At 37.3% G+C, this 11616-nt stretch overlaps 1 long non-coding RNA gene across 1 annotated transcript; it reads right to left on the reverse strand.

Annotated features, from left to right (window-relative positions):
* Positions 1–396: 396 nt before the first annotated feature.
* Positions 397–2836, reverse strand: LOC145803118 (uncharacterized). Its single transcript, XR_014345228.1, has 3 exons — positions 2501–2836; positions 736–813; positions 397–661 (listed from the first exon to the last, which is right to left on the reverse strand). It is a non-coding gene; the product is annotated as an uncharacterized LOC145803118 (long non-coding RNA).
* Positions 2837–11616: the final 8780 nt, after the last annotated feature.

Raw genomic sequence — 11616 nt, forward strand, 5'->3', positions numbered from 1 at the left:
GTATTAAAAAATAATAAAATTTCTATTTTAAATAATAAAATTTCTATGTTTTGCGACAGTATAATGTCGTCGCAAAAAGTAAAACCTGTAACAAAATTAATAAAAATATTTAAATTTTCTATTTTTTGCGACGATGTAATTCAACAGATGCCTTCTCTCCTCTAACATGGAAAACAGGGAAGCAAACTATCCTTTTAAAATTGAATACTTCGAATAAACAGAATAATATTTATAATTGTTGATGTAGTCTGCAGAAATATGCAAGATTGTAGAGGGAAAACAAAACCAGAACATGATTTAGAATTAAAAAATGGTAGTTCTGCTCTTACCACTGATTTCCATGACATCGCTTCATGCTCATACAAAAATTGAGTAACATAGAATTCCCAACTCCCAACTGAGATATTCTACAAAATCTAGAACAGAGGTCCAGCAGTTGAGAGAGTTGATGTCACTGGTGGTAGACAATCAATCTGCAAACTGTTCTATGGCTTCCAACTGATAATCCATTGTTTGTGCTTCAAACATCAAAATTGCACGGTCCTTCCAACATAGATATTGTGTCTCATAGATGGGTTGAATACTGTAAATCTCTTCATTGCAAAATCCTCTGCTACTATAGTTCCTGAAAATTGAGCAATGAGCATCAATTCGCTGTGCCCTGATATCATACAAAACGATAACCATCATATACAAGAAGTGGGATGGAATTGTGTGTAAAAAGAAACACACTACCTCCAAGACTGCAGCCAAATTTGTTCAAGTCATAAGTATTCCACATCACAGCAGCCATCGTTTGTCCAAAACCTACAGCTGTTTCCGTAATATAATATATTACAGTCAATCGATTACGCGTACCAACTACATCATCTATCACATGTACATACTTAAGTAATAACTAAACCTTCTAGTATGGTTTAAAGAATAAACAACACTATCAATCATCTTTGGAGTCGATGCATTTAAAGGAGAGCTTGTCGTATAAAACATCATAAGCACCAGACATTCTCAAGCACAAGCCTAGGCTAGAGGTTTTTTTTTTTTTTTCCTTACCAAAGTAAGGAGCAATTTATTGATAGGTAATCATCAATTAAAGATCCTACGAATTCTCAACCAAGTTCCACATTTTCAATTTTCTATCAAAAAGCAAGAAATAAGCAATACTATCTCAAGTTAAGATGCAAGTACACACAATGATCAGTGGCACAGATATTCGAGGGTTGACAATTATCATGTGCAATATCATATTTTGGTTAAGAAATAAGCAAGATCTCAAGTTAAGCACACACATTGGGGGTCGACAATTATCAAGTGCAATACCGATTTCTAATTCACATATGTAATGCTTTAGAGCCTAGCTAGTGTCCAGCAAATTTTCCAGTAAATTTGGTTTAGCAGTAGAAACGAATTTCACCAGAAAGCCGTTTCAAAAGTTGGGATGAAACTTTCAAGAAAATTTTAGGAAAACCACTTCGAGACATTATAGAATGGTTTTGGAAATTCTAGATAAGCTTGTAAGAAAGATTAATGGTATTTTTAGTATTGATAACAGATCTCACTAAAGAATTTTCTTTGCACACATTTTCTTTGCAGGTTATGTTAACACCATTAAGTGAACAGCTAATGGAAGAAAGTTAATGGTAGTCGAGAAGAATTAAGTCCAAACCTCAAGGGAGATCACCAACATTTCCTTACCAAAAACTTCAAATCTTTTGCATCAATTCAAACTTTTGGATGAGTAGGTTTCTGAACACCTCACAGACCCATCAGAGAACACCCGCACCCAAAAGCGGAGAAAATAAAGTAATAATTCCAATGTTTTATAGCAATCAACATATTGAAACATAATATGCCAAGAAATCACGCACATGCATGTGTAACTATTAGAATAACAAGTAGAGAACAACTTCTCACCATATCAGGTCTAAACTGGAGGGGTCCAATTCCGAATATTTTACAAACAGTCAATTTGCTTCTTATCAAATCTCACCACTTTTGGTGAGAATGAAATAGACTTAGTTAGGGAGTTCTCTTTCTAACCATTTCTCACTCAACTTATAAACCAAACATGAAAAAAAGTTCTCTTTGTCATCATTTCTCAACAAATCACCCCATCCAAACAAAGTAAACAATATATCAATAGCAAATTAGCAACTGATTCAAGATAAAGGTAACATCTGACATACAGTACTACACTTCAAAAAATTAAGTAGAGGACTCTCATCACTGTCTCTTCTATTAATCTCAGAATAATTATCAATGGATCAATGTAGAACGATGTTTTCATTTGAACAAACTTCAGTAACCAGTGCATGCTAATAAGAACTATTTGCAACCTCAAATTGAAATGAAGCTTAAGGGGGGGAAATTATGAAAAAGGTAGATCAGATCAGATTTGATCTCGATGTGAAGAAAAATGAAATTGATAACATTGGTCTTTGGTAGAAAAGGCAATTTGCAGTAAATTAATCCACTAAATATTAATTGAAATGCAAAGTACCTTACTACTGACAAAAAGCAACTCCTCTCCATGATCATTCTTCCAAGATGTCACGTGACCTCCGTAAAGATACACCTGTGCAACAGGATAAGTTTACTGCAAACAACATGAATTATGCACACCTTTCAAACTGCAATGTCATATTTTCATTTGGCAAGAAGTAACTTAAGTCCAGAACAAACAGAAAGTTGTGTAACTCCATCTAACCTATTTTGTAATATTTTATACATAAAACACTGACTAGGCAAAGAGAGAAAATTTTTTAAATAAATAAATGTAAACATGCTCATTTTAAAGAAAGCAAAAAGTAGATCAACTTAGGTATATTTTGTCCCGTTGGACATATCAAACCAGCCTAACCTTTCATATTTCAATAAATTTTCAGCTGGGATGGACTAGTTGACTCAACCCTCAATTATTAGTCATCTAACACATAAGGACATAACACAAGATTGCCAAAACATTTTTCCCCTGGCACCTCTGAGAACATTGAAACAATTGATTGATGGAGACAATTTCTTTTTCTGTCAACTAATTGGTTAAGAATCTTTTATTTAATTTTTATAACCGAATGGAGAAGTATCTTTATTACTTGAACGTTTAAATAAAGACTTAGCAAAACCAAAAGTAAGTCAACATGTTTGTTCATAGCATACTAGCTAGTTCAATATTCTGTTCATGGCACACGAGCATACTTGAACATAAATATACTTATATTGAGACTAAATGAACGAGTACAAAAAAGTCATTCCCCACTTATGGCCTCCCTTGATCAAGGGCACTGTGAGAGGTAAGACCCATAAAAAACTAATCTTTTGGCTTAAGTTTTATGAAGTGGTTGCCTTTCTTAATCATACCCACATTTTGGCAGCCAAACTTTTACTGCTCAACAAAGCAATGTTTCCTTCACTAAATTAACAAGTGAAATTTCCAAGAAAATGTGCATCTAAACCAAACTAACCATTGTGTCCCAATCACAAAAATATACACCTCATTTATCTTTTATTTCTAATTTAGCAAATGAAGACTTTATACCTATCTTTTAAACCTGCCTCCAATTTTAGACAGGTCCCAAGATGATTGTATATCTGTCTACACATTTCAATAAGTTCATTACTTTTTACCTCTTTCCTATTATAAATATTATACCAAAATCTATGAAAATTTATAACTAATAGCTGAAGCATAATCCATGTAAACCAAGCGACACATAAATTATGTGGATCTCAAATCAGTGACAACGTTAAATTAAGTGACAATCAAATCAATACTGATATGAAGGTGAATCATCACTAATCTCTCATGAAAAAATAGGTAAGCAACAGAACATTTTGTAACATAGGTATCCTCAATACTTCTAAAGGATATATATGAGAAGACTAGTGTGCCTGTTGAAGGAAGGGAGTTTCTGGAGGCACTGAGAAGCGATGCTCGTGAAATTTCCAGTGAATTCGGCGAGAACCACTGTTCCTCTAGCCACGAAGCTGTAGATCAAAGACTGTTGCCCCATCTCTCTCACACTCAAAACCCTAAAACCTAGAGAGACAAATGGGTAGAGAGGTAAACGGAATGAGAGATTCAACAAAGTTAAAAATGAAATTCAACACCAAAAAATAAAAAATAAATAATTCACTAGGTAAGAGTTTCCTGTAATACAATTAGAACCTCAGCAATCTTACCAACAAGTGAAGGGGCAAGGGTCTATGAGGGGAAGGAGGAGGAGGAGAAGGAATCCTTTGCCTCATAATCCTCATTCGCCTTCTCTCTAAGTGAGCTCTCTGCCGAGTGACTTCAGCTTCATCTTTCACAATTGATGCCGACTGATTTAAGTTTGTAGAAGTATTCATGGAACCACCAGGAGTTGTAAAGGAGGTGGAGAGTTCTACGCCTAGAACTCCTGCTCTTCCTCTTCCTCCTCGACCGTGAATCATCCAAATCAGCATCTAAAACAAATTGAGACGGAGAGAGAGAGAGACGTAAGAAGAGATTAGGGATTTTGAGATTGGGGATTTTGGGTTTGGGTTTGGGGTTAGGGGAAACCCGAGCGGGAATAGAAAAATGGGAGGGGAAGAGATTAGGGATTTTTGAGATTGGGGATTTTGGGTTTGGGGTGGGGGAACCCGAGCGGGAATGGAAAAGGAAGGGGGGAGAATGGAAATTTTTTTGAATTTTTTTTTTCTAATTTTCATTACAAATGAATATTTAAATAATTAAACGATTCTTTTTTTTTTTGCAACGGAGGATGTCATTGCTAAAAAAAATTATTTTTTATTAAAATAATTTTTTTATAGTTAATGAATTCTTATTTTTATTTTTTCATTTAGTAAGGTTGAAAATTTATTTGTTTCATATTTATTTTAATGAATATAAAATTATTATTATTATTTTATTTGGTAGAAGTAGGGATAATATTTTCCATTAAAATAAAGTTAATTTGTTGTGGCCAATGAGAGAAAGAGATATAAAGAGAGAGAGACAAGGAGATAGAGAGAGAAAGAGATAGAGAGAGAGCCATATAGAAAAATAGAGAGAAACAAGATATGAGCGAGAGATAGACAAATAGAGAGAGAAATAGAGCGAAAAGAGATGATCGAGAGAAAGACATAGAAAAAGAGAGACGAAGAGAGAAGAAAGATGAGCGAGAGAGACAGAGAGAGAGATAGAGAGAAGATAAATGAGCGAGAGAGATAGAGAGAAGAGAGATGAGCGAGAGAGAAAGAGACAGAGACAAAGACTGACAGACAGAGAAGAGTGATAAGTGAGAGAGAGAAGAGAGGTAATATTTTGTAGTAGAGGAGAGGAAGCGGCAGTAGTGGTGAAGGTGGTGGATAAGAGACGATGGTGGTGGTAGTGATGGCGAAGGAGATTAGTGGTGAAATTGTGGTAGTGGTATAGCAGATGGAGTGACAGTGGTGAAAGAGAGGTAATGGTAGTAGTAGTAGTGGCAATAGTAGTAGTGGTGGTAGTGGAGTGGTGGCAATGGTAGTAGTAATGGTAGTCGTAGAGGTGAAATGGCGACTGTGGTAGTGATATGGCGTTTGTAGTATTGGTGAAGGTGGTAGAGGAGATGAGTGGTGAGAGAAAGAGATGAGTGAGAGACACACAGAGAGAGAGAGATAAAAGAGATACAGATAAGAGAGTTGGACGAGAGACACAGAGAAAAAGAGAGAAACAGACAGACAGAGAAGAGTGATGAGTGAGAGAGAGAAAGAGAAGAGTGACAGAGACACAGAGAGAAAGAGAGAGGCAGACAAACAGAGAAGAGTGATGAGTGAGACAGAGACAGAGACAGAGACAGAAAAGAGAGACAGAGACACATAGAGAAAGGAAGAGACAGACAGACAGACAGAGAAGAGTGATGAGTAAGAGAGAGAAAGAGAAGAGAGACAAAGACAGAGAGATAGGAAGATGAAAAAATATGTGAAAAGAGAAATGTTCAAAAGAGTAAGGCGACGTCGTTTATAATGGATCGATAAATCGAGAATGAGCTCGATAAATAGAGAAGATGGGAGTAAGAGAGTGAGCAAGGCGAACGTAGTGAGGGAGAAATAGACAAATAGACAAGTAGACAGAGAGAGAGAGAGAGAGAGAGAAGAGTAATGGGTGAAAGAGAGACATGGAGACAGAGAGATAGACAAAAAAAGAGAGAGAGAGAGAGAGAGAGAGATAGATGGAGAGATAGAAAAAGAGAGAGAAATAAGAGAAGAGCGAGAGATAGACAAAAAAGAGAGAGAAATAGAACGAAAAGAGATGAGCGAGAGAGAGACATAGAAAAAGAGAGAGACAGAGAGAAAAGAAATGAGCGAGAGAGATAGAGAGAGATAGAAAGATAAGAGAGAGAGAGAAAAGAAATGAGGGAGATAGAGAGAATAGAGATGAGCGAGGGAGACAGAGAGAGAAAACAAATGTGAGAGACAGAGAGAAGAGAGATAGATGAGAGACACAGAGAGAAAATGAGAGAGAGAAACAGACAGACAGAGAAAGAAGAGTGATGAGTGAAAGAGATAAAGAGAAGAGAAGAGAAGAGATAGAGACAGAGAGACAGGAAGATGAAAAAATAAATGAAAAGAGAAATATTATATCAAAAGAGTAAGACGACATTATTTTTTTTAATTTTTTTTGCGACAGAAAAAAGTACTAGAATTTATTCAAACCATTTTGTGACTGTATATATATGAAGCTGTCTCAAAACCACAATCACTATGCCAGGTTAGAGTTTTCCAAAAACTTTTTTGAGAAAATTATACTTTCTTGTTTTCCGTGTTATATTGTTTTTACTGAATTTTTTTAATATTTTAAGTATTTTTTTTTAATTTTTAGACACTCCTAACATAAATACACCTAAAAATTTTAAAAATTGTAAAAAAAATCTTTTAAAAATTCACTAAATACCAAAAATACAATAATTCAATACATTTTTTTTTGTATTTTTATATATCTATTAATTTTTAAAAATATTTTTCATAATTTTTTTTTAGATACATCTAAGTAAGGTGCATCTAAAAAAATATTTAAAATTTTAAAAATATTCACTAAAAACAAAAAAAAAAAAACACGAAAGTCACTTTTTGCGACGGCAGAAAATGCCGTCTCAAAAAAGCAGAACATTTGCGACGGCACAATTTGCCGTCTCAAAAAATGAGAGTATTTGCGACGGTATTTTCTGCCGTCGCAAATACTCTCATTTTTTGAGACGGCAAATTGTGCCGTCGCAAATGCTCTGCTTTTTTGAGACGGCAAACAGTGCCGTCGCAAATATTCTGCTTTTTTTAGACGACATTTTCTGCCGTCGCAAAAAGTGACTTTTTGAGACGGCAAGTGTGCCGTCGCAAATAGTTCCGTCTCATAAACCCACTTTTCTTGTAGTATAGAATATGCAAGATTACAACAAAACTAATATGAGACTAATACAAGAAAAATATAAGCTAAGAAATGCAAGATTATAACACAATTACTATGAAACTAAAACAAGAAAGTAAATATAAGATAGAACATGCAAGATTACAACATGAACTTAAAACAAGAAAGCAAATATGAGGTAGAACATGCAAGATTATAACAAAACTAATATGAAATTAAAGCAAGTGAATAAAAATAAATAAATAATTAATTATGAGTTAAACAAACCACTTAGATTACAACAACACACTATGAAATATAAAGTAAGAAAACAAATATGAGATATACAAACCACTTGGATTATAACAAAACACTATGAAATAAGAAGCAAGAAAATAAATATGAGATATAAAATATAAAAATAAAATAAAAGACTAGAAATTCACCTTCCAAAAAAAGATTGAATTTCTTGATTCCCAAACTTCCTCTTGATCACCCTCAAGTTTAGGAAGTGTGTTCTCAATCCTCAATTTGAAACTAGAATGGAACTCTGGGTATGTATGGTGGAAAAGTGGCTAACTCTCTTATTTTTTCTCATTTTCAACAACACTCACTCTTTCCTTTGATCAATCACTACTGAAATTTAGCTATTTCAAAATTTCTGAAGGAGTTTTGGGTGTAGGAAAGATGGAATTTTAGTTTGTATGGAAGATATGGGGTGTATATGGAAGATAGGAGTTTTTTTTTTGCTCAAAAACTCAAATTTTCTCTCTTTTTTCACCATTTTCTCCCTCTTTTCTCTTCAATTTCGTGGTCCTCTCTCTTTTTTACAATATGATCATTCTATATAGGCAATGAGGGAGAGTAAAGGTCAAAAAGAAGGTGGGAGACAAGAATGTGATAGGAGGACAAATTTTCAAGGTGGTTGCATGGGATACTCCTTTTATGGATGCAAACAAAACTTCTTTTTGGAAATAGGGGCTGATTAGGTATAATGAGGGGTGCACTTGAATGGATCAGAAAATAGGTAAATGGGGTGTCCCAACCAAATCAAAACCAAGAAAAACGGGGCTACTGCTGTTTAGGGTCGAGTCAAAAAAATTTACTATTAAGCCCAACGTCAAACGAGTATATCTCCCTTATCTAGACTTGGGTTTAGGTGCTTCTTGGGTCTAAATTGAAGCCCAGAAGTCTACTTTCCAATAGTGGTGGCCCCACATTTAAATTCCAAATGTACAAAGAGATATGCCTAATTTAGTGAACGCTGTTTATTTCCTTCTTAACAATTTGATGCTCATCTTTTCTCTAAACCAATTTTCTTCCATCCCCTTCTATTTCTTTCAAATCCAAACCTATCCAAACCTATAAAGAAGATTTTTTTTAAAGAGTTCACATTTCTTCCATTTATCTCTATTTTGTCCTTACTCGATTTACTGAAAAGCGCAATATTTTAATTAAAATGGGAGCCTCGGAACATCGTAGAAATATTTGAAAAAATATTTTAAAAAGAGGGTTTTAAGGTTTAAAATAGTTTGGCCAAAAATGTGTGAAGGTTGGGATTAAAGCTCAAATTCTATTTTTCTTGTTGAGAACTACTGGGGAACACATTCTAATTGTCATCATTGGGTAATCAATAGAAAGCGCCTAAGTTTTAGGACTGGTCAAAATGGGGTGTCTACAGCCTCCTTGCTCGCTGAATGACAGGTTTAGCCGACCTGTCTACATTTAGTCTATGGCAAGTGACCTCGGGATCAATGCCAAGCATCTCGTATGGCGTCTAGGCAAACACCTCTATGTTTGCTTGCACGAATGACTCTAACTCCTTCTCTTCCTCCTCAGCCAATCCTGAGCCAAGAAGGAAGAAGCGCTCTTCATCCCCTTGTTGGACCAGGATCTTCTTTAAGGCTTTCTCGCTTTTGTCGGCTGACTCTTTGCCGACGTGATCCAGGACCTCCATATCCTCGTCCTCAATCTCTACTGTTTCTTTTTTTAGCACATTACAGGTGAATTTCATTACTGGTATGGAGCAATTCTTTGCTTACACCAGATTCCCTCTGACTTCCTCAATTCCATGCTCCGTTAGGAACCACAATAGCTGGTGTAGTGTTGAGGGAATAGCCATTACTACGTGCAACCATGGCCTTCCTAAGATAACATTGTAAGGGGAGGAGGTGTCAATTATTGTGAACTCTATGTTTACCTTCTTGGTGTCTGCCTGCACCTCCAAATTTATTACTCCCAGGGGCCATGTCGGCGTTCTATTGAACTCGACCATTGGGTTGTTGGACTACTCCAAATCATCTCGATGAAGGGCGAGCTCCTTGTAACATCTGACATACATGATGTCACAAGAGCTTCCTTGGTCAATCAGAATGCGCCTTACTTCACATTTTCTAATCCTGAGGGATACTACCAGAGCATCGTTGTTTAGATGTTGCACCATGTCTAGGTCGGCTTTAGTGAAGGACACCATTAGTCCCTGGTACTCGTCTGTCCTAGGCCTCTTTTGCTGGAACTGATACACATGTTGTAAGTCCTTCACCCTCTGAGTCTCCCCACGTATCTCGTTCTCATTGACCCTCGAGTGAATCACGTTGATCACTCGAGCTTCGTCTATTTGCGGTTGTGGCGCTGGTGGAGGTGGTCTTGCTGGTGCCTGGGGCAGCCTTGCCTGCTCTTCCCACGTTCGGGACTCATCTACTAGGTCTTTTAAGTGATCTTATCTGACCAGATCTTCCAAATGCACCTTTAGGGCTCTACAACACTGCGTCAGGTGTCCATCTTCATTGTGGTAGGTACAGTGCTTCCCCAGACTTCTACCCATAAATTCGCCAGGGATCCTCTCTGGGGCTCTGTAATACGACTAGTTCCTGATCCTTTCTAAAACTTTATAAACTAGGATCCGAAACACAGCGGTGACTGCTTGTGCAGCCCTCAATCCTATTTCTTGCCTATTATATCTAGTATTACCTCGGCCTCACTTCGGCGAACCGTTTCTCTTCTCCGGCTTTGTTTGTTCCTGGTGTATCCTCTTCTGCTCTGGCATATTTCTCGATCCTTACCATGAGCTCCTCCATGCTTTTTTGCAGAGTCTTTGCCAGCAACTTCCGAAGCATGCAATCATCCTCTAGGCCATTCTTAAAAAGATATGAACGCCAACTCCTGGTTGCATCCTGGTATTCGGTTGAACACCTCATAATACCTTTTGGCATAACCCTAAGGCTTTTACCCTCGCCAATTTTCAAAGACATCAAGGAGTCTACCCTCAACGGCTTCAATTTGTTTATAATAACCTGGCCACAAACATCTCGGCCAAGCCTTTCCAACTTTTCAAAGTTCCTTTCGGCAACTTGTAAAACCAATCTGATAAGATTTCCCCAAAGGATGGGAGGAACACCTTGCAGAGCAGCAGTTCGTTCTCGGTATACAGTGCCATTGAATTCAAATATAAGCCGACATGAAAGTTTGAATCAGACTTACCGTCATATATTTGGAACCTTGGCATATGAAACCTTTTGGGGACCTCAAACTTATCCAACTCTACCGAGAACAGCGTTCCGGCTTGACTGGGGATGTGACCTCGGCATTCTGCCGCTTCCTCTGGAGGTAGTCCCTCAAATCCTTCTTAGTCCGACCAGGAACTCGACTGTCAATGGATTTCATCCTTTTTGGTGCGTTGCTCCCAGTGTCTTCATAAGTCCTTTTCGACTTCTCTTCATTTACCATATCAAAACAAAGTTTATTCCCTTGAACATGCCAATGTTCCTTGACATACGTTCATTTGGTATGAAGCGTCCTCTGAGACTCTCCCCTCATTGACTCTGCTCGCTTGGCATCCCGTGAAGGCCGATGTGAGCGTTCCTTTACCTTGTCATGCTGAGGGACTGCTGGGATGGCTTTCTGCTCTGTTTTCTAGGCATCGTTCTTGGTCGCTGGAATCAGCGTGTCCTTCAATAGAAATGGTGGCTGCATGACGTTATTCTACATCATGAAGTTGAGAATCGATTGTAGGTCTGCCAACTTGTTTGTCATTCCCTTCATCTCGCCATCACTCCTCAAGCATCTGTCTTTCCATACCTGGAAGTCGTTTTCGTTGTAATACTCATCTCGGCCTGCTTTCTTCAGCGGGTCTCCCTCTTGGCCGACGTCCTTCTCCCCTGGATTCTGATCCCGAGGTTCTTCATTACAGTTTTCCTCCTCTACATTAGCATCGACATGCTTACTACTCCCGCTAGGGATGTCATCCTCGGCATTTTCTTTCTGTCCATTACTGGCTA

Source organism: Camellia sinensis, chromosome 11 (genome assembly GCF_055761805.1).
Source record: "Camellia sinensis isolate YWXY chromosome 11, ASM5576180v1, whole genome shotgun sequence".
NCBI lineage: Eukaryota > Viridiplantae > Streptophyta > Magnoliopsida > Ericales > Theaceae > Camellia > Camellia sinensis.